The sequence below is a fragment of the Hylobates moloch genome, unplaced genomic scaffold (assembly GCF_009828535.3).
Source record: "Hylobates moloch isolate HMO894 unplaced genomic scaffold, HMol_V3 SCAFFOLD_2, whole genome shotgun sequence".
Taxonomy (NCBI): domain Eukaryota; kingdom Metazoa; phylum Chordata; class Mammalia; order Primates; family Hylobatidae; genus Hylobates; species Hylobates moloch.
In genome coordinates, this window is record NW_026652277.1 from 38349537 (window position 1) to 38376485 (window position 26949).

Consider the following 26949-nt stretch of genomic DNA (forward strand, 5'->3'; position numbering starts at 1 on the left):
ACGCCATTCTCCCTCCTCAGCTTCTCCGAGCAGCTGGGACTACAGGCGCCTGCCACCACGCCCGGCTAATTTTTTTGTATTTTTCGTAGAGACGGGTTTTCACCGTGGTCTCGATCTCCTGACCTCGTGATCCGCCCGCCTCGGCCTCCCAAAGTGCTGGGATTACAATCGTGAGCCACCGCGCCCGGCCGTGGTCTTGTATTTTCTTACAGTGTATAAGTTAAAGAAGATAAATAGGAGGCAGAGGAGGGAGCCTTCCTTATCAAAACGGAGGGCATGACTGGTAAAATTAGAGATGTAGATAAGTTAAAGTGATCACTTCGCATAAAATAAGGAATGGTTAAATTTATTAGTGGATTCTCTCCTTCCTTCCTCCCTCTCTTCCTTCCTTTCTTTCATTTTTCTTTCTTTCCTTTCTTTTATTGTCTTAAATATTTACAGAGATCTACTATATACTAGGCACTGTGCTGTGTTCCAGGTTTACAAGGTTTAAAGGAAATAATTATGCTGCATTCATCGGCATATTAAAATTTTCAGCAGCTCAACATAATAATGGTTTATTTCTTGCTTATGTCAAAGTCTTATTAAGTGTTTTGGATATGCTGATTCAGAGCTTCTGGTCTCCTAGAAGTCCACCCTTGGACACTTCGCACTTAGCAGGCTCGTAAGTAAAAAGAGCACTTGAGGAAATGATAGCTTGTGATGTTTTGTGGCCAGGCCTGGAAGTGGAGTGCATGATTTCTACCATTCCACTAACCAGAACCCAGTTGTGTAGCTCTACCACAAGTGCAAGGGAGGCTGAGGAATGTAATCATCTCATGTGAACAGGAAGAGAAAATGAAATTAGTGAATATCTAGCCAGTCTCTGCTACATATGCGCTTGTGAAATTTAAACCTATATAATCACAAAACAATGCAAAGAATAGTTCCTGGCACCTACTAGGCATTGTCTAAATTTGTTGGATGAAAAAGTGAGAGTGTCTGGAGGATAGGGTGGGATGAGGTGAGATGGAGAAAAATAGTGGGAGTTGTAAAAGAAGTTGGATAGGTTTCCAGTGTTTTCCAATGAGGGATTTTCTTAGAAATTTGGGTGAGACAATTCTTGGTTGTCTTAACTCCTTTTTTCATTACAAGCACTTTCAATGTGTCAAGTGCTATTATGAATGCTTTCTATATATTTAACTCATGTAATCTTCACAACAATCTTACGAGATAAATACTATTACTCCCATAATGATAAGAAAATTGAGGCACAAAGAAATGTAACTTTCTAATCACACGCCAGTCATTGTGACAAGGAAGACACTCCACATTTCCAAGTGCTGCTTAAGGATAGAGTACTTGTCAACCTGGTTGACAACATCTAGATGTTATTTCACTGTTACTGGATTTCTATTCTTGCAGCTGAGAACTCAGTTAATCTGTATTTTAAGATGTATCTTATCTCTGGCTACTCTTAGGATCTTCCTTTTGATACTTTGAAATTTCTGTATAGTATAATGTGTATATTTCTTTTCATTTATTCTTTGTTAGATTCGTTAGCCTTCTGACTCTGAGGATTGATTTCTGTCGTCATTTCTGGAAATTTTTCAGCCATTACCTCTTTAAATTTTCTCTCCCAGTCTCTTTCTCTTTGTTGAACTTCAATTAGATGCAGGTATGATTTTCTCTATCTATTCCATATGTTTCTGATCTTGTTCTTTCATATCTCCTAGATCCTTGAGTCTCTAGATTACATTTGTTATAATTTCTTTACCTCTACTTTCTTCCAATTTACTAATTCTCTTTCAGTCATTTCCAATCTGCAATTTAACCAAAACATTGATTTGCTAATGTCAATTATTATATTTTTCATTTTTGACACTTCTTTGGACAATTTTTACAAATTTATTTAATCAATTTTGATAATTTGCTCTTTCATCATACTTTCAATGAATTATTTTATGTCTTTAAATATACTAAACACTTACTTCATATTTTCCTTTGTTAACAATTCTAACATTTATAGTTTTAAAGATTTTAACATAGGAGTTTGTTGTTTCAGTTGACTTTTACTCATGGTGTCTTGTTTTAATTTTTATTTAGTAATTTTTTCTTATAGTTGATTTTTCCTGGAACTTTGAGAGAATTATTTGTTATTTGAGTTTAATGTACCTTTTTTCAGAGAACACTACAATCTGGAATTACTTTAAATTTTTTATTGTGTTTTTTGGGGGAGGGGCAAAATATTATGAATTCAGGCAACAAACCCATATGAGGGCAGGCTTGTGATTACAAATTATTAGGAGAAATTTTCTTTTTTTAAATTTTCTCAGAATGTGGCAGCTATCTTTCTCTGTGAGGACCATTATTTTTTCTTATTTCACCTAATATAGATCCCGTCCTTTAAGTGTACTGACTTTATGCCAAGATCTCTGTCCCAAACTTGTATTCTGGTCAGGACCCCAGGTTTGTCTCTTGGCCTTATTAGTGGTCCATTAAAGCCCAGTGGAGCAAGACAGCTGAATAGAAGCCTCCAGCAATCATACCCTGCCCACTGCAGGGACACCAAATTGAGCAACTATCCACACGAAAGAGCACCTTCTTCAGAACCAAAAATCAGGTGAGTGATCACAGTACCTGATGTTAATACACCAAAAATAACAAAACCAGAGGAATCACATTACCTGACTTCAAATTATGCTACAGAGTTACAGTAAGCAAAACAGTATGGTACTGGCATAAACACACACACATAAACCAGTGGAACAGAATAGAGAACCCAGAAATAAATTCATACATCTACAGAGAACTCATTTTCAACAAAGATGTCAAGAATATACATTGGGGAAAGGACAATCTCTTCAATATGTGGTTCTGGGAAAACTGGATACCCATATGCATAAGAATGAAACTAGACCTCTATCTCTCACCGTATACAAAAATCAAATCAAAATGGATTAAAGATCTTGGACTGTGAAACTACTAAAAGAAAGCATTGGGGGAAATTCTCTAGAACATTGGACTGGGCAAAAATTTCTTGAGGAATACCAAGACAGCACAGGCAACAAAGCAAAAATGGACAAATGGGATCATATCAAGTTAAAAAGCTTCTGCACAGCAAAGGAAACAACAAGGAGACAACCCACAAATTGGGAAAAAGTATTTGCAAACTATCCATCTGACAAAGGATTAATAACCAGAGTATCTAAGGAACTCAAATAACTCTATAGGAAAAAAATAATAATCTGATTAAAAATGGGCAAAAGACCTGAACAGACATTTCTCAAAAGAAAACATACAAATGGCAAAAAGGTATATGAAAAGGTGCTCAAATCACTGATCATTAGAGAAATGCAAGTTAAAACTACAATGAGATATCATCTTACCCTAGTTATAATGGCTTTTATCCAAAAGACAGGAAATAACAAATGCTGGCAAGGATGTAGAGAAAAAGGAATCCTTGTATATTGTTGGCGACAATGTAAATTTATACAACCACTTGGAGAAGAGTTTGGAGGTTCCCTCAAAAAACTAAAAATGCAACTACTGTTTGAACCAACAATCCACTGCTAAGTATATACCTAAAAGAGAGGAAACCAGTGTATTGAAGAGCTATCTTCACTCCCATGTTTATTGCAGCACTATTCATACTAGCCAAGATTTGAAAGCAGCCTTAGTCTCTATCAATAAATGAATGGATAAAGAAAATGTGGCACATGTATACACAACAGAATACTATTCAGTTATAAAAAAGAATGAAATCCTGTTATTTGTAACAACATGGATGGAACTGGACGTCATTATGTTAAGTGAAATAAGCCAGTCACAGAAAGACAAATTTTGTATATTCTCACTTATTTGTGGGAGCTTTTAAAAAAAGTAAAACAATTGAATTCATGGAGATAGAAAGTAGAATGATGGTTACCCGAGGCTGGGAAGGGTAGTGGAGGTGGAGGAGGAAGGGGAGATGGTTAATGGGTACAAAAATATAGTTAGAATAAAAAAGATCTAGTATTAATAGCACAACAGGATGATTAAAGTCAACAATAATTTATTGTACATTTCAAAATTCAGTTATTTTAACTAAACTTTTAGTTACGTGTATAACTGGATGTTTGTAACCTCAAAGAAAGGATAAATGAGGAGGCATAGATGGCATAAATCATGGCCAAATAGAAGCCTCCAGCAATCGTTCCCCCTACAGGAACACCAAATTGGAAAACTATTCACCCAAAATACACCTTCTTAAGAACCAAAAATCAGTCCTGTGACCCAGCTGTGTGAGCTACCCTGTTACCCTGTGGAGAGACCCATATTACAAGAAACTGAGGGCAGCCAAAAAGTACATGATGCCCTTAGTCCAACAGCTCAAGAGGAACTCAATCCTGCTAACAACCATTGTACAAGGAAAATAGAAGTCTTCTCATCATAAAATAATTCTGTGGAAAGGACTCAATGTAAATATAACATATATAATGCAAAATCATGAAGGAAGTGATACTAAAGGCAAGAATGTAAGGCTCATTCTCAGAAATTATAGTGTTGGAAGGCTTATTTTAAAGGAGTTTTTGAATCTTACACCAAAACAAAGTAATCCAAAAGAAAAAAGGTGATGGATACTCCATTTACCCTGATGTAATTATTATACATTGTATACCTGTATCAAAATATCTCATGTACCCCATAAATATATACACCTACTATTGTACTCACAATAATAAAAAAAATTGCTCACTTTCCATGTTCTTATTATTTCTAATCTCTGAAGGGTTCTTTAATTCCTCTGCCAGAATTAATCAATAATCCTTTTTGAAAAGTATTTTATACAATATTGTTCAGTGCTTCCTACCAGGAATAATTTCTCTGAACATCAGACTGCCGTATTTCTGGAAACAGAGGTTAGGACTGGATATCTTATCAGACCTTAAAGTCTTCACCTGCTGTATACTGTATGCCTGCTTATGTGAACTAACTGATATATAATATGTTTTAAATAATCATAAATGGACAACACATGAAAAGATCTCTGCAAAGGAGCCATAAATGGAAAATATTAAAAATGCAAGCACAGATAGACAACGAGGAAATTACGAAGCTGACTTTCTTCCTGCCCATCTTTGACCAGCTATGTTAAGAGATAAAAAGCAAATGATAATCTAATTGAATATGAAAGGAAGTAGTCTAATAAAATTAGTCAAACAATCAAGAAGGCCGTTTGAGAGATGAATTTAATCTACTATCATTAGCAATAAGGCCTGTGCTAAGCAATAATTATACTAGATATCATACTAGATATTAGATAATTATAGTAATATATGATTTTACACAGAGGCAATACATATTTGCATGGTTTCTTTTTCCTTACTTTGTTTAGTCATAGCTGATTTTTTAACAAGTTTGGAGATCACTGCTGTAATCAACTGGATTCCTTTTCTGTATGCAACAAAGAGCTATGAAAGGTTTTGAGCCAAAGAATAACACAATTATTTTGCTATTTGGAAAGATTATTTAATTGTAAAAATCAAGATGAATAAGAAGGAGCAAGAGTAGAGTGAGGAAGACCAGTCTCTAATAATCTAACTTAATGTTCAGGACAGCTTCCTTTTCTGTGTCCTCAAATACAGTTTGATAGCAATTTCCATCAAACCTGAAGTCTGATTGTCAGTTCAATTAAAATTACCATTAGTTATGGCATGCCATTGAGTTGGCTTTCTTAACCTTGCTTTAAAAATCATGATCCAAAACAATTTATGTTAAAAAAACTAACTGTGCTTCATAATTATGACCCAAAAAAGTCAAACCAGTGTTCAAACATAACTTTAAAAAAATGATTACCAGCAGACGGGGAACATAGTACATAATAATAATTGAATTTAATTTTGTTTTAAGATTATAATTGCTACAGCCAGTGTGTTGTGGTCCAGACTAAGAGAGTGAAACTTGTAGAAGAAAATTTAGCAGTTTTGGAGTTTGTTTCTCTGTGAGATGGTTCATATTCATTCACACAATTTATGATTCTTATTTATTTCTTTTGAGGAGATAAAAATCAGGAGAGGCAGTGTGCGGTGGCTCACATCAGTAATCCCAGTGCTTGGGAGACTGAGGTAGGAAGACTGCTTGAGCCCAGGAGTTTGAGTTACAACGAACTATGATGGTACCACTGCACTCCAGCCTGGGCAACAGAGACAGACTTGTCTAAAAACAAAAATAGAAAAAGTCAGGAGACTAGGACAATTTACAGTTATGTGTCTTCACAGCATTATAGTTAGGTAAGTAAATGCAGACTCAACATGACAATCCTTGACCTTTTTCCACATTGTTATGTACTTTTTCTCTGAGCAGCCCACAGGAAACGCAAGGCTGTATCACTTTTATCACCAACAGTGTTGACACCCTGAGTTTCTTGCTGAGGGTGTCTATATTTTTTCTCTGGAATAAAAGCTATAATTGATGGAAGAATTAGAGTTAAAGAGATAAGAGAAAAAAAGATTCTAAAAGAAAATGAGTCTAGTTGATTTTTTTTTTTTTTTTTTTTAGATAAAAGATAAAGGAGCCAGAAAAAGAGGTCTGTGACTAAGCCTGTTTAACATGGTAACAACGAGGGTGGTCACATTCTTAGTTAGTCATTAAATTTTTTGGTAGGCTGAGAATGAAGAAAAGCAAACACAATCAAGGAAATCAAGAAGATATTTTACTCCCTGGCACAAAAAATACCAATGATTCTCAATCCATTAAGTAATTCCAAATTAAAGGTTTTTCTGAAAAAAATTAACTTCATATGAATTTTATAGCAGGGCAAAATAAGACAATTTAACATTAATGCACAATCGATGATGAAAAAGTAGCATTTTATTATCTTTCTTATCACCTCTTACTCTTATTTTTTCTATAAGGAGACACGGGACCTGGAGTGAATCTGCAGGCCTGAATTTTAGGTTGGCTATTTTCTAACTAGTGCACTTGGACAAGTCACCTATTCTTTCTGTGCTTGGATTCTCTTATTTGTAAAATAGAGATTATAATAGTACCAATTTTATGGGGTTGTTGGGAGGAGTCAATGAGAAAATACACTTGAAATACTGAGAAAATTATCTAATAGGTAGTAGACAAGGTAGTCAATAAATGTAGTAAGTGTAGTCAATAAATGTTAGCTACTATTATTATTTCCTTTGGTCAAATGCCAAAGGAAACTTAATTGAATTGTGAGATAGTAATTCATTATTTATGCAAATTATTTTTTCAAAGGCACTGAGACTGTAACTGCAGAGCACTGCGTTGGATTACCTTTCCCAGAGACAACTATCGCATTGTGCTCTGGACACAATGTGTGGTCAAACCAAAAATTCTTTCCTTCCCTTAACTCTTCATATGTTCCTCTCCTCCTCTGTAAGCTACAAACAGACACAAGAATAGGATCTGACTTGATTCACCTCTGAATTCCCACAGCCTGTCACAATACCGGCACTTTGTAAATGCTTACTAGATGTTGTTCAAACAAATGATTGATAATGACCACATTTCTATTTTGCCTTTGAATTTTTTTCTGAGCACCAGATGCACAGAACCATATATCAATTAGATATTTCCACTTGGATTTCTCACAATTACCTCATGGTGAACCTCTTAATGGGCTCTTCACTTGGCTTTTTTTTTTTGTCTTGGTGTCATGCAACAGATACCTAAGGCAAGTGTTTTCATAATGTCACCGTTTTCTTCCTGTCTCTGGGATTTGCTCTTTCCTCTCTATTGCATTGCAACAGTTACCTCTTGTCTCTTTGCACCCCGTCTTTAGTCTTTACAGAGCTCTCTTCCCATCCCAGAGTCCAATACATTCTCTTACAGAGCGTTCTTTCTAAAATGCAAATCTAATAACGACACTTCTTTTGTATAAAATCCTCCAGTGTCATCCATAAAAGATTGGCTAAAATTTTAATTCCTCAATATGGCATAGTAGGCATATTTTTTTTCTCCTGTCTATTCCAATTTCCCCTTTCCCATTTTCCAGCTTACCCAGACATCTTGGGTTGTTTGCAGTCTCTGAACAGTTCCTCTATGCTCACAGACCTGGGATTTTAAAATATGCTGCTCTCACTGCATGGAGCATTCCCTTCTCCCCTTTACCTAGTCAATTCTAAAGTTTGTATCTCCTCCTTTGGGAAATATTTTCTAGTCTCTATATATTCATTTTCCATTCTATGCTAACCTCTACCACATTCCCAGTTGTATAACTCTCTTTTCACTTCCATGCACCCAATATTAGACTATTAGTTCTTCAGGCAAGAAGGAGGAGCATTAAATAGGGAGTCAGGAGAGGTAGCCTCTACTCTCAGCCTTGCAACCAACACTTAGTTCCATCATAGACAAAGTATGAGTGACGCTGGATCTCAGCTTTTCTTTTGTTTATTGCAGGTCTTACCTAGATTATATGGAATCTAAGTAGTTCCATACAGAACATTTAAAAATATATTTGTGATATCTTTTATTCTATTGCATTTCTGCAAACACTGATTTCCATCTGACAAAGTCACTTCAGCAATCCTTATTGGCTGCAAGTCACAATCTACAAGGAGACCATGACCCAGAAGCAAAGCAAGTGAATCAGAAACACCTTTCTGCCATCTACCATATAATTTTCCCTAACTAAAGTAAGTATCCTAAAGGCTCAAAACAAAAGAAAACAAAAACAACTATGAGTTTTGTAATGTATGAACACAGGGTGTTAAGGGGTAAATGCCAAGAGAGGAAGCTGGATACAGGTAGGAAATTTATGAGGATGTGCCTGGATTATAGTGTAAGGATTAAGAGCAATGATTTTAAAGACACACTGCTTGGGTTCAAGTCCATATTATTTTCATTATTAGTTGTGTAATTGTGAGCAGGTTCTGATCCTCAGTTTTCTTACTTATCAAATAGGAGTAATAATAGTAGTAGTAATAATAAAAAATAGTAAAAAATAATAGTAGTAGTAAAATACTTATCAAATAAGAATAACAGTAGTAGTAGTAACAATAATACATAACCCCATAGTGCAGTTATGAAAATTAAATATATTAATTAATATGAGTACTTAGAACAATGCCTAGTGCCAGTAAGTTATGTTAGCTAAGAGTATTGTTAAGATGTAATAAAAGACAGTGAATCAAATCACAAAATGGGGCCACTACATCTATCTCAAAAGTCACTGATGTTCTTAAGAATTGATATATTTGATTGGAGATCATTTGGTAATAATTGATTGAAATATTAACTAGAATCGTCAACATAAATGGTAGTATTCTACATAGGGCATCACTAGTTATTTATATGACTATACTGGAGAAGATGATGAAATTTTTCTTTGAAAACAACCAAAATGCTTAAGTATCACTGACCAGGAATTGAAACACTACTTTTGTTATAAGCCTTTGGAATTTAGTTGAATAGTGATAATTTTATGCAGATCAGATTTAAAGACATTTAAATTAATAAAATACTAATAACCAACTTGAATTAAATTGTTCATAACAGAAAATTATTTAAATAAAAATTCAACAAAATGAAACAAAAAAATTCAGTAATTATGCATAGACTCACTGCATAATAGCCTGTCTCACCGCACAAACACACACACAAAACCACGTGGAAAACAATATCCTGATTCTGTGATGGATGAAAACCTAGGTCAAATTTACGTTAAAAGCAAACAGCCACTTGGCTTAAGAATCCTAGTTGAGATACTTGACAATAATCTCCAGGATCTTAGGACCATCAACTCTGTATTAAGCATTGATCCCAATGGCCTAAAATTGAACGTCGTTTGAGCTGTGTACATACTTTGGCTTGAAGATGGACATTGAACCATTGATTAGTTTTCCATGCAAACATTTTTTGTAGGGTTTGGACATCAGATAAAGCAGTACAACATTTTTCAAATTAAAAGCAGTCATATGACATCTCTGGGGGAATAACTGGCAAATACAAATACAAGTATTGAACACATATGCTAGAAAGACAACAGGCATTTTTCTTTGCGCTTATGATAATGACTTAATTCAAAACTGAGCTCACTTTGGACAGTATGTTTACTTATTTGTTTATTTCAATGAATCAGAAAGGACATGAGTTATATTTTCTGCATCCAATAAATGTTATTATTTAAAACTAAGCCAAATACATTCAGAAAGATTTGGCAGGTGCTAAAGAATCACTGGTGTGGTAGTCACTCAAGGCTCAAACCAAATAACATATGATGAAAGTTCAAGCTCAATTTAGAGAATATTTTTAAGTTCTGGTTTAGCTCAGGATGGATAGGTTTTTTTTTTCAAATATTTTTATTGTGATAAAATATACATAACACAAAATTTACTTTTTAACCATTTCTAAATGTATAGTTTAGGGACATTACACTGTGTACATTCAAACTGCTGTGTAGCCATCACCACTATCCATTTTCAGATCTTTTTCACTATCCCAAACAATGAGTAGTTTTAGAATACATACACGTTTGGCTTTTTCCCATTTGATTCCTTATAAATGTCTTTTGGAAGAAACTCTTGATTACTTTACAGTTCCTTTAAAGAATGTGTATCTGAGTTTACCATATGAGTTCAGTTTGTTCAAATGGATGCTTTGCTGTTTGTTTTTTAATTCTCTGCTTGAGATCACTAATAAATAGCCCTACTGCGCATAAGGCTTAAGGCAGTCCCAATGCGCAGAAGGTTACCTTGGATTATATTTCCATTCACTGTGAAACAGTGTAAGAATTAAAAAATAGTGTCAGTATTTAGGCACCTGAATGATCAATATTCCACTTCATTAAATAATTTTTGGATCTATATTCACAGTGATCCCATTTTTTAAAGACACATCTTGAAAAAAGTTGAAAGAAAGAAAACCAATGGTTTGAGGCTAAGAATTCAGTCCCTGTCTCTCTAACCAAGCTAAATAACCATGTGTTTCATTTCAAGACCACTGGCCTCCAAGTATTAGGCACAGAATTAATAGAGCTAATGGATGACTACTTGAATTTGGAGTAAAGCTTTACGCTTTGAGTTTAGCTTGGGACAAGCATTACAATTTTACTGAGTTGGCTAGAGGGTTAGTGAGATTACCTTGATACTGACTCTGATTTAGAAGCTAGTTCCATATAGCCTGATAATCCTTAAATGGCATGGAGTGTAACACCCACAGAACTCTAGAACATCAGGGAAAACCAAGCTCCAGGTTGTTTCTACTTCACAGAGGCTTCTCAGGTGTGTAACCCTTGGGGGAAGGAAACTTGCTTATTTTGCGCACCACTCATTTCTGGAATAGTGCCAGGCAGATAGAAGGCACTCAAGAAATAGTTCTAGACTGAAAGAATATCCCACCCCGCCAGCTCCCCACACCCCACCCCCTCCAACAGACACACACATCCCTTGTTTACAGCAGCATGAAGGTACAAATGAGGTCATGTTAACATTAATTTTTCCAAATTTAACAGGCTCTGTGCCTCACTTTCTTGACTGACAGTTATTAGCATCCCTCTTCCAAAATCTTCAGTTTTTTGTAACATCCCCAGAGTATGTCTCACATGTGTGTAAGAACAAGTCTGGTCTGGTTCTCCTGACTTGCCTTCCTTGTTGCTTCTGCCTGTTACCTACGAGCACCTTGAGGGAGTGTCTCCTCATGATCACTGCCTTAGCTAAACAATGTGAAAATGGGAAAATATTGCTGCCTTCAACAAGGGTGCATGTCCTGATGCTCCTGCAATGAGAAATCTTGGGATGGCAAATGGTACAAGAAATAGAATCCTCTCCTCATCCCAACTCAGTGCTACACTTTGACATGGAGATCCAAAGCAGTACTCACAAAGTTGTTTATGAAAAGAGCCCCCTTCTCTGCTTCCTGCAACCCTACAAATCTAGTTTTGGGGCCAGGCAAGGAGAACAAAAAGCTGAGTTTTCTCTGTCTTCCCATCCCTTTTCTTTCACTTACTGATAGACTGAAACAAAAATGTTCTCCTCCCATGCTTATAAAATAATTCAAGTCAATATCTTGGATGAAGGGCTGACTCATTGACCCAATGCCTGCAGCCAGACTCTGAATCCTAGCTTGGGATCTGCTGAGATACCCCATCAAGTTGTGGAGCAGTTTGTTTTCATTAAATGAATCATAATTACCATTGATAGAAAAGTTGTTACAATTCAGATTGACTTGGCATAAGTCACGTATCCATCTCTGTGTTTGGGAAGGTAGAGCAATGTGATGGAAAGCCCCATTAGAACCAAGTGGAATGGGGAAAGGGGATGCTAGATTGTTGAGAAAATAACAAGACCCACTATTTTCTTTAATTAGAATTAATTTTATGATAAACTGGATGTGGTGGCATGCACCTAGAATCGCAGCTACTTGGGATGCTGAAGTGAGAGGATCGCTTGAGCCCAGGAGTTCAAGTCCAGCCTGGGCAACATAGCAAGAATCTGTCTCTTAAAATAAAAATGTATGATAAACTAAAAAGGCATTTCTTTCTCATCTAATGGGCTTGAAATCAGATAATCACTAAAACTATGCCCAGAACATTTCTTTCTTCAAAGACTGGACATTAAAAATTTGGATTTACTAAGAGAACTATAAAATACAGCAACACCTATAGTAGGAAGTGTCTCACACAATGCCAAGAGCATAAAAAAATGTGTACAAATCCCTGTGTTATCAGAAGGTGAAACCCATATCCCTGCATGTTGGGCATCTATTATTTGCTGTCCAGCATCATCCTCTGCTTTCTGGAAACAGCATCCTAAAACCACAACCCCCATTCCCAGCCAAGTGGTTGGGGTAGGATTGATCTTTAGATCTGGAGTGAGCCTTTGTTGGTTTTCCCTGATCACCATACCCTCCACCACCACTCAGGACTCAGTGATTGGTTCAGAGATGAGCACATAACCCAGTCACCCAGGAGCAAGGTAGGGCTTTTGTGGGCCCTGGGTACTTTTGCCTATGTGGACACCTTCCTCCATACAAAAAAATTAAAAATCATATTTTAAATGGCACTGATACAAAGATAGATATATTGATATTGTTAATAAAACATTTTCCTTGAACTAGAAGTGTTTTTTCAACTGATCTTAAAAGAAATTAAAACATTTTCATGGGCCCCTGAAAGTATTGCAGGCCCTAGGCACAGAGCCTTGCTGTGCCTAATGATAAACTGGCCTTGCAGTCAGCCAGTGAGATTCTAGATGACATTTGCCAGGCCTCTGGGAAACAAAAGCCTTCTATTCTGCTGGATTTGGTGGCAAAAGACCTTTGGGCTTGCACCTGCTCAGATATTTTCAACCACAAGGGGTAATCTGGAAGTAGCTGGAAGCCATGAGGAGGAACCTGGGAATGGCACTAACTTCATATAAGCAGAACCGAGGGATGAAGCTGGTGATAACAGCATGAGATCAGGCAGCCATTTCTATACCCAATACAATTCTTTTTTTATTTTTTTCTGAAGTCTGTGTAATTTGAGGTTGCTGTTGAACAGGGTCCTCCCTGAAACAACTGCCTAATGAAAACTTAAAAAGCAAACACTTTGCTTGTGTTGTTACTGTAGGCATGTTATGGAAGAGGCTTGATAATTCCATTTAACCTTTTATGATGTCTTAGTGCAACTTCACTGCTTTCTTTTCATAGCTCTTTTCCTTCTCTGATTCATATTGGTCAGAGCGATTGTTTACAAACAGAAATGTACTCCTGTTACTTCCTTACTTAAAATCCTTCAGTGATTCCTCACTGCCTGCAGCACAAGCTCCACGAGGTTCAGTCTGGTGGGTTAGGCTCAGACCGCGCCTGCCTCCCACCAGGATCCCTGCTTTACGTAGAGATTGGAATGTCTTCTTCACTCTTCTGTGCCTTTACTTGAACCTTCCCTCTGCCTGAATGCTTTTCTTCTTCCCCACACCTTCTCATCTTCAAGTTTTGGCTTAAGTATTACATAGTTGTTGCTCAATAAAGGTTTATCAAGTTGATTATATCTAAACTCTCAAAAGAGAGTTGAGACTTAGTTGGGCTTATTGATCACAAATGCACTGTTACTTTGACTGTGTTTAAACATACAGTTAAGGCTTAGTTCTCTATACATATATAAGAAATAGTGGGTAGAGCATGGTATTAGCAACTGAGAGAGTTCTCAAGGAGAAAAGTTTACATGTAGTTTCCACAGGCTTCTTTCTTTCCATCATGCCATGGGAGACTTGCTGTGGTCTGACCTCTGCTTGCTTTTCAGGCTCATCTACCTGGAGCTAGATGCTAGCTAGAACTCTGGCCCTGATCAGCACTAACTTACCTCAAAGGCATTTTTCTATTGGGAAGACTTTCCTCCACCCTTAGCAGTCAATTATCTTTCTCTCTGTTATCCTCGAATCTTTTTTTGTTTTTCAGATGGAGTCTCGCTGTGATGCCCAGGCTGGAGTGCAATGGTGTGATCTCGGCTCACTGCAATTTCTGCTTCCTGGGTTCAAGCGATTCTCCTGCCTCAGCCTTCCGAGTAGCTGGGACTACAGGCGTGCGCCACCAAGACTGGGTAATTTTTGTATTTTTAGTAGAGATGGAGTTTCACCATGTTGGTCAGGCTGGTCTTGAACTCCTGACCTCAAGTGGTCTGCCTGCCTCGGCCTCCCAAAGTGCTGGGATTACAGCTGTGAGCCATTGTGCCCGGCCTATCCTTGAACTTTTAACTAACTGTTAATATTGCAGATGCTTATGCCACATTAGAGAAATAACTAGCAACTTTGAGCCTGGCTATTAATTCCTCTTCCTTGTCACTACATATGTAAACATTGCATTTTACTGAGACCAGTTTCCTACCTGCTGTTTTGTTTTGCTTTCTCTTGGCTGTTTTCTTTACTTTTATTTTCCACAGCCTTAATGTTCCCAAGGAGGCTTATCAATCTGCATTTTAATATGAATAAAGCTTGATTTTTTCCTGTTCTTTTAGATAAGAAATATAATGGAAATGGATTTCTTCTCATTTCCTAGTGGACTATCTTTTGCACTCCCTGGGTGCATGCACCCCACTTTGGAGATCATGGGTCTGTGCCTGTTATTAGCTAATGTCTCCCAGCTACAAATCTACCCTTCTGTGCTCAGCTGGGACTGAGCGGGGGCTCTGCCAATCACATTTCTCCTTGGCCAGCTAGCTGTCTATTAGACTTTGTCAGTAGAGGACACTACTGTGTCAAGCTGTCAAGGCTGGAAGAGGAAGAAGGGAATTGCCGTTTCCTGTTTTTCCCTGTTTGTTTGCTGTACCTCCCAGTGTCAAGCATCACCCTAGCAACACTTCTTCATCCTGTAAGAGGCAGTTCATTCTAGTAGCAGCCCTTGATCTCAGCTCTCAGTTCTTCCAACCCTTGTAGGACCAGCCTCACTGTGCTTCTCAGGGACACTATCAGCAGCTGACCTGCGTCCCTCCTCAGAGATCTGTGTCCCAGCCTCATGGGCCCCTCCCCAGGGGTCTGAGCTTCAGCAACATGGGGCATCTCCTTCAAGCTTTTAAGTTTAAATAATGTCAACCTCTTTCCCTTTGTTCATGTAGGCCAGGAGAGGTGAGTTGCTTCCTGTGTATGCTAACCTCCATGGAATTTAAAGGTACCTTTTTAAACTTTTTAGTCCTTCAATACTTAGTTAGTATTTCCTTTTCTTAAGTTTTCTTGGTTAAAATAACTGGTGTGGTCATGGTCTCTTGATTGGACTCTGACTGACCCTGTCTTCCTCCATGGTTCTTTGGAGACTGTCCATGGCTTCAGTGTCCTTATATCAGGCTTTTCTTGCCACATACCTGGTTACACTGGATTCATGTTGACCTCAAAATTCCAAGTTTAGCCTTATGGTCAACAATTATCTCAAAATGACTGTTGTAGTTAATTTATGTGTCAACTTGGCTAGGCTACGGGGTGCCCAAACATTATTCTAGCTGTTTCTGTGAGGATGCTTCTAGAGAAGATTAACATTTAAATTGGTGTACTTTGAGCAAAGCAGATTGCCCTCCATAATATGGTTGGGCTTGATCTAACCAGTGGAAGGCCTCAGTATAACAAAAAGACCAGCCTCTCCTGAGCAAGTGGGAACACTCCAGCAGATGGTCTCCAGGCTTCACCTGCAACATTGGCTCTTCCTGGCTCTACAGCACATTGCTCTTAACTGGGAACTACAACATTGGCTCTCCTGGGTCTCCTGGACTTGCCACCTTTCAGAGTCATGCAAACCAATTCCTTAAAATAAACCTCTTTTTATATCTATGCACGTTGGTTCTGTTGGTTCTATATCTATTGGTTCTGTTTCTCTGGAGAACCCTGACCCAATACAATGACCATTAAAAATTTCATGAAGAAATGGCTGTTCTGACTTTGCCTCCTAGTACACTCTGCTACACTGGCTGATAACGGTGGAAGCTGCTACTTCTCTTGCCAACCTTAGCAACTATTTGTGGGCAAAGTGTTCTTAGTATACCTCGTTCCCTGAAAAAAGCAGTATTTTTTTTTGTCTACGTTATTTTCTTTTTCTTTCTTGTATTTTAAAGTGTCTCCTCTTTTTGTAAGTTGACAGGAGCACATTGATATTTAGAGGAAAACTTTGCAGCATTATGTTGCTGCCATAATGCTGCATAACAAATTCTCAGTGGCTTATAACAACAAACATTTTAGTGTCCTCATTCACAAGTCTACAGTGCAGCTGGGATGGCTTCTTACAAGAATGCCCTTCTTATGTCACATCACAGGAGTGGAAGAGGAAAATCCAAACTGTGAAAGCACATTTAAAGCCTCCGGTTGTATCACATCTAGTATTATACTCTGGGCACAGCAAATCGCATGGCCAAGGTTTCAGCCAAATGATGACAAAGTACACTCTGCCTACTGAGAATCCACAGCAAGGATGGGTAAATATATAGAATATATATTCTATGGCTTGCCTATAATATCTATAAGAAAAAAAGATGAAAACCACAATAGAAAAAATACTCCAGGGCAATAGCAGGACATTCACAAAAGTATACGTATAAAAACAAAGAAACATGGGATGTTCAGTCTTATCTGTAAACAGAGAAATGCCAATATAAAATACTGTGAGACACTTTTTAACCCATGAGATTGGAAAATAATAAAATGATAAATATCAGCTCATTGGCTAGAGATTAATTTCTGCAATCTTTCTGGATATCAATCTGACAATAGGTATTACCATTTTTAAATGCATATAGCCAATTACTCAGCAATTCCTCTTCTAGGAATTGACAACAAAAGTGATTGTGCAAAGACTTATGTACAAAGGTATTTACTTGGGGAAAAAAATGACCAGATTAAGGAAAGTTTTTTGTTCTCTTGCTTTTTCCTGAACATCACCATTATATACATGGCAGAGCTAAATTGATCATTTCATCTGTTGCATATAATCACAAATTTTGTAGTGCATAGTAGACTAAACTTACCAATAAAGTAACAGATTTACCACCAATATAATAAATTCCTTTTCAGAACTAAAATGTGTCTTTACTGTGAAACATTAAAAACTATCTCTACAGGAAGGATAACATGAGATAGAAAGATAAAGCTGGAAAAAAATGAAAAGAGGAAGGTTATCAGGCAATTCATTTTAACATGTTCTCTGGGTTTCATTGTAGACCTTTAAAAAGGTTGAATTTTACAGCATTTTTACACAGATTGTAAACCTTTGGACCTAGCACACTTTGTCGGGAGTTTCTTTAGTAGATCTTATGAAATTGCACTGGAACAAAACACATGCAGCATAGTTGATGCAGAGCGTTTTCAGGCATTTTCTAATAAAGAATGAACTGGGATGGTCAGCCCAGGCTCAGAATTGTGAAGATCCTCCCAGTTGGGCAGGCACTTGGTGGGGCGGCTGGCACTGGTGCTAACAGACTATTGAGGATGGAACACGTTCAAGAGCTCACCCCTCCCCAATTTAGGCATAAAGAGATTATCAGATGGCGCTGCCCCTACCCCATTTGTACAGTATCCTCACAAAGGATTTTGCTGTTCATACCTTTTCTCTTCTTTAATGCTGTTCTTGATACACTTTTCATTTTATTTAACCTGCCTAAAAATGCTGGGTATGGCAAATGGGCAGAAGACTTGCTGTAAGGTTTTTTCCTTCCAGATCTTCCCACAAATTGATCCTTCTACCCATTCCACCCAATTCCCCACCCCCCACCTCAGCCAGCTGTCCTGAAAGGTGATTCTGCCTGACTGTTACATATAAAGAAAATGGGAACTTAAAATCAAAATGTGAATATGCAAACTGCTCTTTGGGCTACCTGACAAAGGGTGACAGAGAATTCAAAAAATATTCAGCTACTATTTATATGAATAGAAATCATATTAATTCAACTTGGACCAAATATTAACCAGGGCAAAACTTTTATCAGGCAGATGAGTCCAGACCACATTAGGCAGAGAGAAAAAGTGTCAGAGAAAATGACTAATGGAAACAAGATAAGAAACACTTGATAATTTTGACCCACGTTATTCAGTTTCATTTGTATTCCTAAATTTGATTTTGTGTACTTGCAATTTTAGAAAAAAAAGTAATATTTGAAAGTATTTTTCCCAGCCTTTAAATTTCAAGTTCATCAGTCTAATAAACACTCATATAACTAGAAGTTCTAAACTTGTAGGGAAGTTTCCTTGACACTTATTTCTTTACCCTGGAGAATCTCCCCTTGGTGCAGAATTGCTGTGAACCAAAACTTTGTGAAGAATTTTGGGATAGTTGTAATTAACAGAACTGAGTTTGATCACTAATACCACCACTACTTCACAGCTGTATGACTCTGCGTAAGTTACTTAATCACTCTAAGCCTTAATTTTTCATCTGTAAAAATGGGCCTAATAATATCTGCATTACAGATTTGCTGTGTGCCTTAAATAGCCCCACAGCAATCATGACTATGAAATAAGCACACTAAATATTTGAATTCACTGCAATGTTCTCAAATAAGAAAATCTTCAAAAATTAGACTACTCTATTCATCATAAAATGCTTTCCATTTACTTTCTCAGTATGAAAATAATTGCAATTCCTATTGCGATTGTGATTGTGAAGAATTTTTAAGTCTTTTTTTGGCAAAGTTTTTTCCAAGCAAAAATGAACTGTGAACAGCAGGTAGAGATGGCTATAAAAATCCGAGTTGACAGAAACCTTGGAAGTCCTCTCTTACCTTCCGTGTGGTTCATTATCCGAGCCAGAGGCGAATGCGTTCTATAGTGAGCTTTGGAGTGGAGTCTGATGGGAATTTGGTCTGACGCCAACAGTCATTGTTTTTCAAATGGCATGAATGACTGATACTTTAATTTTTATCTTAGAGCCTGTATTTTCTCTGCTTCCCGAAGATTCTCCTATTTCTTTTCTTTTTAAGACCAAGGGATTGGTTGGTGGGCAGCAGCGGGTGAGAAGAGGTAGGGAAACCAGGTTCTAGTGCTTTCTATGCTGACTTTTAACTAATCTTTTCATTTTTGACCTCAAATATCAAATTCACATATGTGGATTTTGGGGCCCAGGTATTTCATGGATCCTTCAGAGGTACTTGGTATGGCATTGTTCCCCTCATAAAGGGCTTTTTTTTTTTTTGACGGAGTCTATCTCTGTTGCCCAGGCCAGAGTGCAGTGGTGTGATCTTGGCTCACTGAAATCTCCACCTCCCGGGTTCAAGCGATTCTCCAGCCTCAGCTTCCTGGGTAGCTGGGATTACAGGTGCTGGCCACCATGCCCAGCTAGTTTTTGTATTTTTTGTAGAGACGGGATTTCACCATGTTGGCCAGGCTCTTCTCGAACTCCTGACCTCAGGCGATCTGCCCGCCTTGGCCTCCCAAAGTGCTGGGATTACAGGTGTGAGCCACCGCACTCAGCCTTTTTTTTTTTTTTTAATGTTTCTTACAAGCTTTAATACCCTTTCTCTTTGTCCTTGTTGACTATACCTTTTGTATAATTTTACTGACCTTTCATGGGTCTTGGGGAGGGAAATGAGATTAAGATGTATTGTCAATATGTCATGCTTAACCAGATGCGTTGAAAAGAGCAAGTTTGGAAATTTAAATAATAGGATTTAAACTTGATATGAATAATACAAAAGAGAAAAAAATCTTAAACTTGATATGAATAATACAAAAGAGAAAAAAATCTTTAAAACTTCAAGTAAAATATATAAGAATTGTGACTTGTTTCCAGAGATCAATACATACATTTAATTTGTGTACTTCCATTATATAGCTCTTAAGATAACAGCAGAACATTTTTAAATATTTATTTTTAAAAAGCATATTTTCCAGGAAAATTGCTATGTAATTTTATTCCTTGAGTTTATAAACAGGGCTTTGTAAATATGATCCAAAGAATGAGAACTAAAACTAAATACTCAATCGGCTTAAGCTCAAACTTTACTTTTTGACATTTGTGTGGTGTTAAAAGATGCCTTTGACTTTGATGTTTTGAAAAGAATGTAATACTTTCCATTTGCTAAGACTGGAAAAATGAGTCATGAACAGCCACTTCACTTTGGTAGCTAATCTGTATCAGAATATCATCTTGCTTAAGCTGTGTAACTAAAGAGATTTTGGTGTAGTTCAGAGCATACGTATTTGTAATCTGCTGTTATAAAACAGAAACAAATGAAATTTTAAAATTGATATGTGATTACCACTATATCCAAAGAAATAATATAAAAGGCAAAGATTTTATTCTGAACATTTACAGAAACACAGCAGCACTTTAGCACGAAGTGTAAGTCAATGTGACATACAGTTTCATGTGAATTTCTATCTGTTTGCAGAAAAGAAAGCCTGTATTTTCAAATTGGGCCTAATAAAATGTCTGCAACCATCGGAATAGCCAAATGGTCAAATCCATCTAAAGTCATTAAACGAAAGATGCCGCGATCTCAAAACCATGTGTCTGATATTTGTTACATGAGTCATAGGGTCTGTGCTAAAATTTAGGAAACATTCAAGTTTTCAGAATCACATTTACACATCATCTTTCAGTTGGTGTCCACAGGGGACAAATTTTGCCATTTATGTAAGTTCTTCCAAATCGCAGACCTAGTGGCAATTCTGGATCTTGTCTCCAAATTTTGATGATATATTGTAATTGAGGCCTGCAGCTTCCCATGAGTTATTCAACTGTTAACACCAACAAATTGTACATAATGCTAGAAAACAGATCATTTCTAGCCTTTCATGGACTGGATCCTAGAGTTTTAGAAACAGCTGGTATTTTCTCTCTCAATGGCTCACTTTATGAAGAGCCAAAGTATATGTAGTAAAATTGTATCTTGGAGGCCAGAAAAATATTTTTAGCATAATTTTGTTCATTGTTTTCTGGATCTTCTTGTTACGTTGGTTCAAATGAAAACAGTTTTTTTCCTTACATAGTTGTATGTTTTTTATATTCTTGTATAAGTTTGTGTTGTAAGGATTGAAGCTTCATTTAATTACTGCAGTTGTCTTTTAAAATTCTCCTTTCACTGTAGAATTCTCCTTTCCCTAGGAACAGGGCAGCAAATGTGAACTGTGTTATCAGAAACCAAGATTTCTTGATTTTCTTTCTTCTAGGTAGCTTCCTTTCTTTGTATCACAGGCCAATCTGAAAGTATTCTTCCAGAAATTCTGTATGTTTCATACGAAGGCATGCAAAGCCAACTTTTTTTTTTTTTTTTATACTTTTAAGTTCTAGGGTACACGTGCACAACGTGCAGGTTTGTTACATAGGTATACATGTACCATGTTGGTGTGCTGCACCCCATTAACTCGTCATTTACATTAGGTATTTCTCCTAATGCTATCCCTCCCCCATTCCCCCACCCCACGACAGGCCCCAGTGTGTGATGTTCCCTGCTCTGTGTCCAAGTGTTCTCATTGTTCAATTCCCACCTGTGAGTGAGAACATGCAGTGTTTGGTTTTCTGTCTTTGTGATAGTTTGCTCAGAATGATGCAAAACCAACTTTCAGAATAAAATGGTGAGCAAAAACCTACTTAGGAGAAAGAATTTAGGTCTGAAATTTGCTTGATTCTTACAGTTAGGCCAAAGAAAGTTGGATAATCCTGAGAAAATGTCAGCAAATGATTGTAACTTGTTTCTTTTCTTTCACTCTAGTAATCTCTATTTTGGAGGCAGTCTCATGCAGTAATTAATCACAGACTCTGAAGGCTGACTACTGGGTTCAAATATTGGATCTTCTGCTTGCTAGGTTTGAGATCTTGGCAAATTAAAATCTTAAGTGAGTACCAGGTACACGATAAACGCAAATGTCCGTGTTTGCTATTGTTAGTCCTCTATGGAGTCCTAGAAATTTTCTGACACCTTCTTATTCTCCAAAATTTCCTTTTTCTAGACTTCATGAGGAAAACACACCTCTTTAATCTGTTTTTGAAATATAAGAAAATTCCAAATATACAAATTCCTTTAATAGGTACATTTTGGTTGCCTCTTCTTGATAACTACTAGGAAGACACTTTAATCTTGCCAAAAAAAAAAAATTCTCTCTAAATTACATTTTTGTTTGCACTATCTTAGTACCTGTAACTAGTAAGTCCATCCTGTGACCTGGGATTATCAGAATGGGTTGCCTTCCTTTGATCTGAGAATCTTGCCTTTCTTGCTAGACTTGGGGACAAAGATAACTTGTGCACCTGTACCTCTCAGCCCATGAGCTCTGTGCCTTTTTGGACTTAGTTTTCATTCAATTATCATGTAAGACAGAGAAATGTCTTCAGGGGGAAAGTTATGTCATGAAATAATAGAGTAGGAAGTGACTTCAGAGGTCACCAGGATATCTCTTTTCTTTTCTAAGAACTGAGGTTCAGAGAGGAGACATGACTCTTTTGGGGAACACAGGACAGGGCACAGGCAGAGGTGGGACTTACTGCACAGTCCTTCCTCCTACAGTACAAGTTGTAATGATACAGAGGTGACATTAATTGATTCTGGAAAAATCTTGAAAAACAAATTAACTTAATGCTTATTTTCTTCATTCTTGACAGAAGAAAACACATGAAATCTTGTGAATGAGATTCAAATGTCTGAGGAATTTTCTATCTATAAATGCTTTCATGACAAGGCCCAGTCAGTTATGCAACTACATTCAAGGGTGCATGCACCATTTGTGATGTTGTTTTGGGGGCATTCAATGAGGTAATATAAGGCAAGCGCTTGGTTCAATGCTTGGCCCACAGGAAATACTTAATGAGTTTTAGCTATTTATATTACTATTATTTGCCTACATATAGGAATCCTCTTTTAGCCAAAAGGCTAGGTAGTGAAAGATTTGCTCATAATCTTGGATATAATTACCATATCATCCTTCACAGTATCTGAAGAGGCAGACAAGAAAAATAGCATTATCATTATTGAAATCTGGGAAAACATAGACACTAAAATATTTGCAGGCATGCTTCAATTACTCAAGTAGGTTAGAAGCAGAAAAACATGTTCTTTATTTCCTGTATTTTCAACACCAGGTTTAAATACATCAGTTTTACCTGTTTTTAGTTTTTCAAATAACTAACTATAAAAAGGAAAACTGTTTTATTAAATAAAATATACAAAAGTAGACCAGACCACTCTAGAATCTGAGCAAAGGAAGTTTTGTGGGCTTCTCCTGGACACTTCCCCCCTTCCCCATCAACAGACAAGCTAGAAAAGGAGAAATAGGTTGGTTTGAACACTTCTCTTTTACCAAAATAAATAAAGAGGAACAAATATTTGGGCTGCGTTTTAAAAATTGTATGTATTTTTCCATTACTTATCGAGCAACTGCTTGCTAAGCAAGGCACTAAGTGACTTAAATGCACAAACTAATTGAATCCTTTCAACTCTGAGTAGAATGATTTTTATCATCAACATTTTACAGATAAGGAAACTACGGGAGCTGCCTAAAGTCCCAGAAGTTGCAAATAACGGAGTGGAGATTCCTCTAAGTGGTCATGATTCCAGGATGAAACTCTTTAATCACTATCTTGTATAGTCACGTTACTACACAGGTGGGCAAATAAAACAAGGATGGAAAACTATGATTTAATGTTGGATTTTTAACAGCAGTTAGGAATTTGCTAAATCAATACCACAGGATTAAAAGTTTTCCAACTAGGAAGCCCCGGAGAAAATGAAGACATATTCATTAAATTATAATAGGCCTTTAAATGACTGTGTGGACATGATCATACAACTTGACACGTTTATTCACGTGTATTTCTCATGCAGTCCAGTCTGGATGCATGACATGCTCCTGAAGGGTGTGTGGCATGAAGTCACTGCCCTGGAGAGCAGGGAACTGAGAGGTAACAATCCATGAGGGGTTTTCACTTTGCCCTTGCCCTTTTCCTCCTCCCTATTCCAGTAGACACTTGGCTCCATGCTCATTTCCTCAAAAGAGGATGAAGCAGGGTGAAAAATAAAAGTTGCCTGACGGCTACTTCTCTTTCTGCTGTTAGTGCCCAAACTCAACCACAGAAAAGGAAATAATTCTTGAGCATAGATTCTTGAAGGGAAACGATTTTCCCTTCAGGTGAACTGCTAATAATATTAACAACTGCTCTCACTCATGGATCCCTAACTATGCATTAGGCACACTTTGAAGCACGTATCTGTGTATCTGTGTACTCATTTAATTCTCTAAAAGCCTAAGAGGGAGTTATTACTAATATTGTTAGAATGCTCTATGAAGATTTGTTTTTGTCTGATTTTATTTACTGCTATATCTCTATTTATTTACTTATTTATTTTTGAGATGGAGTCTCGCTCTGTCGCCAGGCTGGAGTGTAGTGGCACGAATGGGCTCACTGCAATCTCTGCCTCCCGGGTTCAAGAGATTCTCCTGCCTCAGCCTCCCAAGTAGCTGGGATTACAGGCACCCACCACCACGCCTGGCTAATTTTTGTATTTTTAGTAGAGACGGGGTTTCACCATGTTGGCCAGGATGGTCTCCATCTCCCGACCTTGTGATCCACCCGCCTCGGCCTCCCAAAGTGCTGGGATTACAGGAGTGAGCCACCGCACCCAGGCTTATTTACTGCTGTATCTCTAGCGTTCAGAACAATACCTGGCAAAGATTAGGAACAAATAAATATTTATCGTAGAATCAATCTCCATCTAAAGGTGAAGGAACTTAGGCACAGAGAGATTAAGTTACCTGCCCAAAGGCCCACAGCTGTAGAAGACTAGGAGAGTTAGGGCATCCCCACCTGGGCTGGGAGAAGAGACAAGAGGATGGGAAAGCTGTGCTTCCCGAGTAGAGGAGCCCTGGGACCCTCTTGTGCCTCCAGGGAGGTGACGAGACCACAGAGAAGAAGTGGCTCTGTTGGGTACTGGGCAGGTGGCATCTCAGGCAGCGTTGTGATTAAACTGCCACACTGGGGCAAGAAGGTAGCAAAATGAGAATGCTACAGGAGCTGCAGAGAGCTCCTGGCGTGGAGGCCATGTACACAAGGACAATGGATGCCTCTAGAGCAGCCTCTGTTGATCGGTGACCAAGGATCAAGTGGCTGCTCCTTCCCCAATCCTTGATGTGTTACTCTGCTTTCCTCCAGCCAAAACAACTAGTCGTAAAAGAGAAAATTGTAATACAAAATGAGAAAAGTGCTATTTTTTGTATACTTGATTTTTTTTTAACTGAAGCAGTCTCGTATTATATATAGGCAGCATTATGTAAGGAAAAATATTAAATGTGTCATCAGAAGGCCTAGATTTTAATCCTAGCTTGTCCCACCAAAAATTCGCAAGCAATTTACCTAATTTCCCTATGCCTCAGTTTCTTCATTTATAAAAATGGGGATTAAAAATCATTGAGGTGAGGATAAAAAGATTTTTTTTTGAAAATATAAGTTAAAGCTGTCAAAGATAATAAATGCATTGTGTTAATTTTGTATAGCTCCCACTCCCATCCTATTTGCACTTGATTTTGACACACGTGTATCCTTTTTTGGTGGGTAAAGGGCTACACTTGTGTCTTCTCTTTTTACAGACTAGTATTTACATTTATTTTCATTTCTGATGTTTATACCAAGTGGATGTAAACATATTTTTCAAAATTAAATGCACTTTAGAAATAAGAAATATTAAATGATTGATAGGTTGCTATTGTTGCCTGTGGGAGTAATTTTCCAGAAGTTAAAAGCCAGCCGGTCATTGAAATGTTTCATGGATAACCCTCAGGCTCAGTAAGGCCCAGGCAGGCATTTTATTGGATCTTTTCACTGAGCTGTCCTAATATTCTAGATGAAAATAATTCCTGCACTAAGAAGTGAAAAAATAAGTTTCTAAAATGTCTAGGCATTTGTTACTAAATCGTAAAAGGGTCACAAACAAGATGAATTGGAAACTTCTACACCAGGTTTACTTTAAACACTTTGGCTTTTCTGAGAAATGACAATAAATGAAATAAACCAGCAGCAATGCAAATTTACAGTCCTTGCAAAAATGCGAACTATAAATTAGGGTCATTCTCCCATCAGATGTATATTAGTGGTCATGATGTGCCTGGCACTCCTCTTAGAACTGAGGAGACAATAGTTAACAAGACAGTGAAGTGCCTGCCTTTACAGAGCTTACATTCCACTGGGAGAAACCAAAAACAAACAAGTGAAATACACGACATTGTTAGACACTGCCTCAAAGGAACATACAGCAGGTACAGGAGTGACTGTTTCTAAAACAGGGAAGCAAGTCCTGTGCACATCTGCAAAGATGATTTCATTACATTCAGGTTTTCTTACTCTCCAGGAGACTATGGTGTAAGACTAAAAATAAGTGAACATGTAAGAAAAGAAGGAAGAGCGTTAGGTGGAAGGAAGTTGCCTGTCCTCTCACTGGCTTGTGATTATTACTTACTCATCATATAAACCCAAGGCACAGTCACGTACCCAGGGATACGAGACACTACAGACTCCCGAGAGACACAACACAGGTAAGTCATATTATTGAACTCCACATAGATAAGAAATGAGATATGCTTTATT

At 37.4% G+C, this 26949-nt stretch overlaps 1 protein-coding gene across 1 annotated transcript in view; it reads left to right on the forward strand.

The window, feature by feature from the left end:
* Window positions 1-23944: 23944 nt before the first annotated feature.
* The window catches only part of HPGDS (hematopoietic prostaglandin D synthase), a 46742-nt gene continuing 43737 nt past the window's right edge, over window positions 23945-26949 (forward strand). Inside the window, exons 1-2 of the mRNA XM_032138410.2 lie at window positions 23945-23976; window positions 26714-26897. The gene's annotated coding sequence lies outside the window, so the exon portion shown is untranslated. The remainder of the gene's footprint in view (window positions 23977-26713; window positions 26898-26949) is intronic.